Below are 7,500 nucleotides of genomic sequence, written 5' to 3' on the forward strand. Positions count from 1 at the left end.
CTACGTTTCTTCAAACGTTTACACAAACGCATACGCAGTGTATTGCATTGCGTTTTTATACGGAGCTTTGAGTCTGGAATAACGTATTCCTTCATTCATCTATTCATTGTGGTATAACTAATCATTGTTTCTGTACAAGTGCGACCCCTGGCCCACTCCTAATGTGCTCCTGCGTATAAAAGCGTGTTTGGCGACGGGTAGAATTGCTTACGGCCATACCACCCTGAACACGCCCGATCTCGTCTGATCTCGGAAGCTAAGCAGGGTCGGGCCTGGTTAGTACTTGGATGGGAGACCGCCTGGGAATACCAGGTGCTGTAAGCTTTTTCTTTTCATCTCGAGCTTTTTGCCTGCAATTGTTTACCGTGGCCGGATCTTTACCGCCAACTGTTTGGGAGAATTGAAGCAACATACAGACACTGACAACGTCTCTCCAAAATCTTTTTGTGAAACACGCGGACAGTATAGTGAGACTGCCAGCAGGGAGCACCAGAGAGCTGCGACGAGAGCTCTACATTTCGACAACCTTCAGGCGCGCACACACACACACACACACACGCGCACGCGCACACACACACACACACACACACACACACACACACACACACACACACAACAGAACATGATACCTGATATTATAACTTAGAGGATAGTGAAATATCAAAAACTATTCAATCGGATAATAATTGCGCTATCTGAGGATATTTGCCTACCTGTCGCTCATGAGGTCCGAGAAGAACTGAGCAGAATCTGGCTCTGTCCTGCTTATATTGCCTGTGAGTTCTGTTGGTAAGGCTGCCTGGGTTTGTGACGGCATAATGAGGAGAGCGTTCTTGGTCACCGGTTTATTCAGACGCGCCAGTGTGAGTTTATTGGGGCAGCGTAATGCATTCACTGCATGCTTTTCTGAATCAACGAGTTAAGTATCTCAGAATTATGGGATACGTTTTGATGGCAAATAAAAACGATGCTGTATTTTTCTGAATGAACCAGATAATCCCAAGAGAAGCTGCGTTAGCACAAATGATAAATAAACTCGTTTTTCAGGATAAATATAGTCTTGACAACACGCTATGTGTGGTGGACGCCTAGTGGTCCTTTTGAATTTGTATAGGCTGAGGCTGTTCTCGCTGTTAAACCGCCAAGCAGAGCGTCGTGTCTGGGAAGGTGGCCTCTAGGCCTGACCATGTGTGGGTATCGCTTCTCGGCCTTTTGGCTAAGATCAAGTGTAGTATCTGTTCTTATCAGTTTAATATCTGATACGTCCCCTACCCGGGGACCATATATTAAATTGATTTTTGGAACTTGGAGATGGAAAAGGGGCTTGCTCCGTCCACTCCACGCATCGACCTGGTATTGCAGTACCTCCAGGACCGGTGCACCCTCCTATGACTGTTCAAATCAAAAGGCATCTCCTGCTGATGCTACACCCGTCCGCGTTTGAGACAACAAAGTGACATGGATCATTTACAGTTTAAACGTGCGTATGAAAACGCACCATGAACATTTATTCCAACGGGATTCTGTTATAGGCTATGTATATATTTATATAAACAATAATACATTGTAGTGTTCAAATAACTCTGATCTCCAGGTTTGCTGTCGTTTTGCTTCCACCCACGCTGATTTCAGATGCAAGTTAAAAACGTGTGATCGGTGGTCTACAGTGTCTATACAGTCTAGACGTGCAGGAATGTTGCCAACACTTTGTGTTCCAGTGTATCTCGTCCCTTTGCAGAATGCTTTGCAACCGTCCCCCACGGGAGCACGCGTGGGCAACGTGTAGCCACCCTGAACGCTCACAACTCATACTTACCTGGCAAGGGAGATACCATGATCAAGAAGGTGGTTCACCCATAGCGAGGCTCAGCCATTGCACTGAGGCTGTTGCTGACCCGTGCGAATTCCCCAAATGTGGGAATCTCGATTGCATAATTTCTGGTAGTGGGGGACTGCGTTCGCGCTCTCCCCTGATTATGTTGTTCTAAAGAAAAAACAGCTACGAATGCCTGCAATCGCACCCCAGGTGTTGGAGCGCTACGTTTCTTCAAACGTTTACACAAACGCATACGCAGTGTATTGCATTGCGTTTTTATACGGAGCTTTGAGTCTGGAATAACGTATTCCTTCATTCATCTATTCATTGTGGTATAACTAATCATTGTTTCTGTACAAGTGCGACCCCTGGCCCACTCCTAATGTGCTCCTGCGTATAAAAGCGTGTTTGGCGACGGGTAGAATTGCTTACGGCCATACCACCCTGAACACGCCCGATCTCGTCTGATCTCGGAAGCTAAGCAGGGTCGGGCCTGGTTAGTACTTGGATGGGAGACCGCCTGGGAATACCAGGTGCTGTAAGCTTTTTCTTTTCATCTCGAGCTTTTTGCCTGCAATTGTTTACCGTGGCCGGATCTTTACCGCCAACTGTTTGGGAGAATTGAAGCAACATACAGACACTGACAACGTCTCTCCAAAATCTTTTTGTGAAACACGCGGACAGTATAGTGAGACTGCCAGCAGGGAGCACCAGAGAGCTGCGACGAGAGCTCTACATTTCGACAACCTTCAGGCGCGCACACACACACACACACACACGCGCACGCGCACACACACACACACACACACACACACACACACACACACACACACACACACACACAACAGAACATGATACCTGATATTATAACTTAGAGGATAGTGAAATATCAAAAACTATTCAATCGGATAATAATTGCGCTATCTGAGGATATTTGCCTACCTGTCGCTCATGAGGTCCGAGAAGAACTGAGCAGAATCTGGCTCTGTCCTGCTTATATTGCCTGTGAGTTCTGTTGGTAAGGCTGCCTGGGTTTGTGACGGCATAATGAGGAGAGCGTTCTTGGTCACCGGTTTATTCAGACGCGCCAGTGTGAGTTTATTGGGGCAGCGTAATGCATTCACTGCATGCTTTTCTGAATCAACGAGTTAAGTATCTCAGAATTATGGGATACGTTTTGATGGCAAATAAAAACGATGCTGTATTTTTCTGAATGAACCAGATAATCCCAAGAGAAGCTGCGTTAGCACAAATGATAAATAAACTCGTTTTTCAGGATAAATATAGTCTTGACAACACGCTATGTGTGGTGGACGCCTAGTGGTCCTTTTGAATTTGTATAGGCTGAGGCTGTTCTCGCTGTTAAACCGCCAAGCAGAGCGTCGTGTCTGGGAAGGTGGCCTCTAGGCCTGACCATGTGTGGGTATCGCTTCTCGGCCTTTTGGCTAAGATCAAGTGTAGTATCTGTTCTTATCAGTTTAATATCTGATACGTCCCCTACCCGGGGACCATATATTAAATTGATTTTTGGAACTTGGAGATGGAAAAGGGGCTTGCTCCGTCCACTCCACGCATCGACCTGGTATTGCAGTACCTCCAGGACCGGTGCACCCTCCTATGACTGTTCAAATCAAAAGGCATCTCCTGCTGATGCTACACCCGTCCGCGTTTGAGACAACAAAGTGACATGGATCATTTACAGTTTAAACGTGCGTATGAAAACGCACCATGAACATTTATTCCAACGGGATTCTGTTATAGGCTATGTATATATTTATATAAACAATAATACATTGTAGTGTTCAAATAACTCTGATCTCCAGGTTTGCTGTCGTTTTGCTTCCACCCACGCTGATTTCAGATGCAAGTTAAAAACGTGTGATCGGTGGTCTACAGTGTCTATACAGTCTAGACGTGCAGGAATGTTGCCAACACTTTGTGTTCCAGTGTATCTCGTCCCTTTGCAGAATGCTTTGCAACCGTCCCCCACGGGAGCACGCGTGGGCAACGTGTAGCCACCCTGAACGCTCACAACTCATACTTACCTGGCAAGGGAGATACCATGATCAAGAAGGTGGTTCACCCATAGCGAGGCTCAGCCATTGCACTGAGGCTGTTGCTGACCCGTGCGAATTCCCCAAATGTGGGAATCTCGATTGCATAATTTCTGGTAGTGGGGGACTGCGTTCGCGCTCTCCCCTGATTATGTTGTTCTAAAGAAAAAACAGCTACGAATGCCTGCAATCGCACCCCAGGTGTTGGAGCGCTACGTTTCTTCAAACGTTTACACAAACGCATACGCAGTGTATTGCATTGCGTTTTTATACGGAGCTTTGAGTCTGGAATAACGTATTCCTTCATTCATCTATTCATTGTGGTATAACTAATCATTGTTTCTGTACAAGTGCGACCCCTGGCCCACTCCTAATGTGCTCCTGCGTATAAAAGCGTGTTTGGCGACGGGTAGAATTGCTTACGGCCATACCACCCTGAACACGCCCGATCTCGTCTGATCTCGGAAGCTAAGCAGGGTCGGGCCTGGTTAGTACTTGGATGGGAGACCGCCTGGGAATACCAGGTGCTGTAAGCTTTTTCTTTTCATCTCGAGCTTTTTGCCTGCAATTGTTTACCGTGGCCGGATCTTTACCGCCAACTGTTTGGGAGAATTGAAGCAACATACAGACACTGACAACGTCTCTCCAAAATCTTTTTGTGAAACACGCGGACAGTATAGTGAGACTGCCAGCAGGGAGCACCAGAGAGCTGCGACGAGAGCTCTACATTTCGACAACCTTCAGGCGCGCACACACACACACACACACACGCGCACGCGCGCACACACACACACACACACACACACACACACACACACACACACACACACACACACACACACACACACACACACACACACACAACAGAACATGATACCTGATATTATAACTTAGAGGATAGTGAAATATCAAAAACTATTCAATCGGATAATAATTGCGCTATCTGAGGATATTTGCCTACCTGTCGCTCATGAGGTCCGAGAAGAACTGAGCAGAATCTGGCTCTGTCCTGCTTATATTGCCTGTGAGTTCTGTTGGTAAGGCTGCCTGGGTTTGTGACGGCATAATGAGGAGAGCGTTCTTGGTCACCGGTTTATTCAGACGCGCCAGTGTGAGTTTATTGGGGCAGCGTAATGCATTCACTGCATGCTTTTCTGAATCAACGAGTTAAGTATCTCAGAATTATGGGATACGTTTTGATGGCAAATAAAAACGATGCTGTATTTTTCTGAATGAACCAGATAATCCCAAGAGAAGCTGCGTTAGCACAAATGATAAATAAACTCGTTTTTCAGGATAAATATAGTCTTGACAACACGCTATGTGTGGTGGACGCCTAGTGGTCCTTTTGAATTTGTATAGGCTGAGGCTGTTCTCGCTGTTAAACCGCCAAGCAGAGCGTCGTGTCTGGGAAGGTGGCCTCTAGGCCTGACCATGTGTGGGTATCGCTTCTCGGCCTTTTGGCTAAGATCAAGTGTAGTATCTGTTCTTATCAGTTTAATATCTGATACGTCCCCTACCCGGGGACCATATATTAAATTGATTTTTGGAACTTGGAGATGGAAAAGGGGCTTGCTCCGTCCACTCCACGCATCGACCTGGTATTGCAGTACCTCCAGGACCGGTGCACCCTCCTATGACTGTTCAAATCAAAAGGCATCTCCTGCTGATGCTACACCCGTCCGCGTTTGAGACAACAAAGTGACATGGATCATTTACAGTTTAAACGTGCGTATGAAAACGCACCATGAACATTTATTCCAACGGGATTCTGTTATAGGCTATGTATATATTTATATAAACAATAATACATTGTAGTGTTCAAATAACTCTGATCTCCAGGTTTGCTGTCGTTTTGCTTCCACCCACGCTGATTTCAGATGCAAGTTAAAAACGTGTGATCGGTGGTCTACAGTGTCTATACAGTCTAGACGTGCAGGAATGTTGCCAACACTTTGTGTTCCAGTGTATCTCGTCCCTTTGCAGAATGCTTTGCAACCGTCCCCCACGGGAGCACGCGTGGGCAACGTGTAGCCACCCTGAACGCTCACAACTCATACTTACCTGGCAAGGGAGATACCATGATCAAGAAGGTGGTTCACCCATAGCGAGGCTCAGCCATTGCACTGAGGCTGTTGCTGACCCGTGCGAATTCCCCAAATGTGGGAATCTCGATTGCATAATTTCTGGTAGTGGGGGACTGCGTTCGCGCTCTCCCCTGATTATGTTGTTCTAAAGAAAAAACAGCTACGAATGCCTGCAATCGCACCCCAGGTGTTGGAGCGCTACGTTTCTTCAAACGTTTACACAAACGCATACGCAGTGTATTGCATTGCGTTTTTATACGGAGCTTTGAGTCTGGAATAACGTATTCCTTCATTCATCTATTCATTGTGGTATAACTAATCATTGTTTCTGTACAAGTGCGACCCCTGGCCCACTCCTAATGTGCTCCTGCGTATAAAAGCGTGTTTGGCGACGGGTAGAATTGCTTACGGCCATACCACCCTGAACACGCCCGATCTCGTCTGATCTCGGAAGCTAAGCAGGGTCGGGCCTGGTTAGTACTTGGATGGGAGACCGCCTGGGAATACCAGGTGCTGTAAGCTTTTTCTTTTCATCTCGAGCTTTTTGCCTGCAATTGTTTACCGTGGCCGGATCTTTACCGCCAACTGTTTGGGAGAATTGAAGCAACATACAGACACTGACAACGTCTCTCCAAAATCTTTTTGTGAAACACGCGGACAGTATAGTGAGACTGCCAGCAGGGAGCACCAGAGAGCTGCGACGAGAGCTCTACATTTCGACAACCTTCAGGCGCGCACACACACACACACACACACGCGCACGCGCGCACACACACACACACACACACACACACACACACACACACACACACACACACACACACACACACACACACACACACACACACACACACACACAACAGAACATGATACCTGATATTATAACTTAGAGGATAGTGAAATATCAAAAACTATTCAATCGGATAATAATTGCGCTATCTGAGGATATTTGCCTACCTGTCGCTCATGAGGTCCGAGAAGAACTGAGCAGAATCTGGCTCTGTCCTGCTTATATTGCCTGTGAGTTCTGTTGGTAAGGCTGCCTGGGTTTGTGACGGCATAATGAGGAGAGCGTTCTTGGTCACCGGTTTATTCAGACGCGCCAGTGTGAGTTTATTGGGGCAGCGTAATGCATTCACTGCATGCTTTTCTGAATCAACGAGTTAAGTATCTCAGAATTATGGGATACGTTTTGATGGCAAATAAAAACGATGCTGTATTTTTCTGAATGAACCAGATAATCCCAAGAGAAGCTGCGTTAGCACAAATGATAAATAAACTCGTTTTTCAGGATAAATATAGTCTTGACAACACGCTATGTGTGGTGGACGCCTAGTGGTCCTTTTGAATTTGTATAGGCTGAGGCTGTTCTCGCTGTTAAACCGCCAAGCAGAGCGTCGTGTCTGGGAAGGTGGCCTCTAGGCCTGACCATGTGTGGGTATCGCTTCTCGGCCTTTTGGCTAAGATCAAGTGTAGTATCTGTTCTTATCAGTTTAATATCTGATACGTCCCCTACCCGGGGACCATATATTAAATTGATTTT

General features: G+C 46.5%; 11 non-coding genes across 11 annotated transcripts in view; all 11 read left to right on the top strand.

Annotated features, from left to right (window-relative positions):
- Positions 1-205: 205 nt before the first annotated feature.
- LOC311370324 (5S ribosomal RNA) lies at positions 206-324 on the top strand. The gene has a single exon (XR_014640649.1). It is a non-coding gene; the product is annotated as a 5S ribosomal RNA (ribosomal RNA).
- An 872-nt stretch (positions 325-1,196) lies between these two features.
- Positions 1,197-1,387, top strand: LOC311370449 (U2 spliceosomal RNA). The gene has a single exon (XR_014640772.1). It is a non-coding gene; the product is annotated as a U2 spliceosomal RNA (small nuclear RNA).
- Positions 1,388-1,808: 421 nt separating this feature from the next.
- Positions 1,809-1,973, top strand: LOC311370232 (U1 spliceosomal RNA). The gene has a single exon (XR_014640557.1). It is a non-coding gene; the product is annotated as a U1 spliceosomal RNA (small nuclear RNA).
- Positions 1,974-2,242: 269 nt separating this feature from the next.
- Positions 2,243-2,361, top strand: LOC311370336 (5S ribosomal RNA). Its single transcript, XR_014640661.1, has one exon. It is a non-coding gene; the product is annotated as a 5S ribosomal RNA (ribosomal RNA).
- Positions 2,362-3,241: 880 nt separating this feature from the next.
- LOC311370450 (U2 spliceosomal RNA) lies at positions 3,242-3,432 on the top strand. Its single transcript, XR_014640773.1, has one exon. It is a non-coding gene; the product is annotated as a U2 spliceosomal RNA (small nuclear RNA).
- A 421-nt stretch (positions 3,433-3,853) lies between these two features.
- Positions 3,854-4,018, top strand: LOC311370233 (U1 spliceosomal RNA). The gene has a single exon (XR_014640558.1). It is a non-coding gene; the product is annotated as a U1 spliceosomal RNA (small nuclear RNA).
- Positions 4,019-4,287: 269 nt separating this feature from the next.
- Positions 4,288-4,406, top strand: LOC311370349 (5S ribosomal RNA). The gene has a single exon (XR_014640674.1). It is a non-coding gene; the product is annotated as a 5S ribosomal RNA (ribosomal RNA).
- Positions 4,407-5,314: 908 nt separating this feature from the next.
- On the top strand, positions 5,315-5,505 carry LOC311370451 (U2 spliceosomal RNA). Its single transcript, XR_014640774.1, has one exon. It is a non-coding gene; the product is annotated as a U2 spliceosomal RNA (small nuclear RNA).
- A 421-nt stretch (positions 5,506-5,926) lies between these two features.
- On the top strand, positions 5,927-6,091 carry LOC311370234 (U1 spliceosomal RNA). The gene has a single exon (XR_014640559.1). It is a non-coding gene; the product is annotated as a U1 spliceosomal RNA (small nuclear RNA).
- Positions 6,092-6,360: 269 nt separating this feature from the next.
- LOC311370361 (5S ribosomal RNA) lies at positions 6,361-6,479 on the top strand. The gene has a single exon (XR_014640686.1). It is a non-coding gene; the product is annotated as a 5S ribosomal RNA (ribosomal RNA).
- Positions 6,480-7,397: 918 nt separating this feature from the next.
- Positions 7,398-7,500, top strand: part of LOC311370452 (U2 spliceosomal RNA) — a 191-nt gene continuing 88 nt past the window's right edge. The window contains exon 1 of the small nuclear RNA XR_014640775.1: positions 7,398-7,500. This exon is cut by the window's right edge and continues 88 nt beyond it. This is a non-coding gene — a small nuclear RNA (U2 spliceosomal RNA).

This window comes from Micromesistius poutassou (assembly GCF_964030765.1).
Source record: "Micromesistius poutassou genome assembly, chromosome: 24".
NCBI classification, from domain to species: Eukaryota; Metazoa; Chordata; class Actinopteri; order Gadiformes; family Gadidae; genus Micromesistius; species Micromesistius poutassou.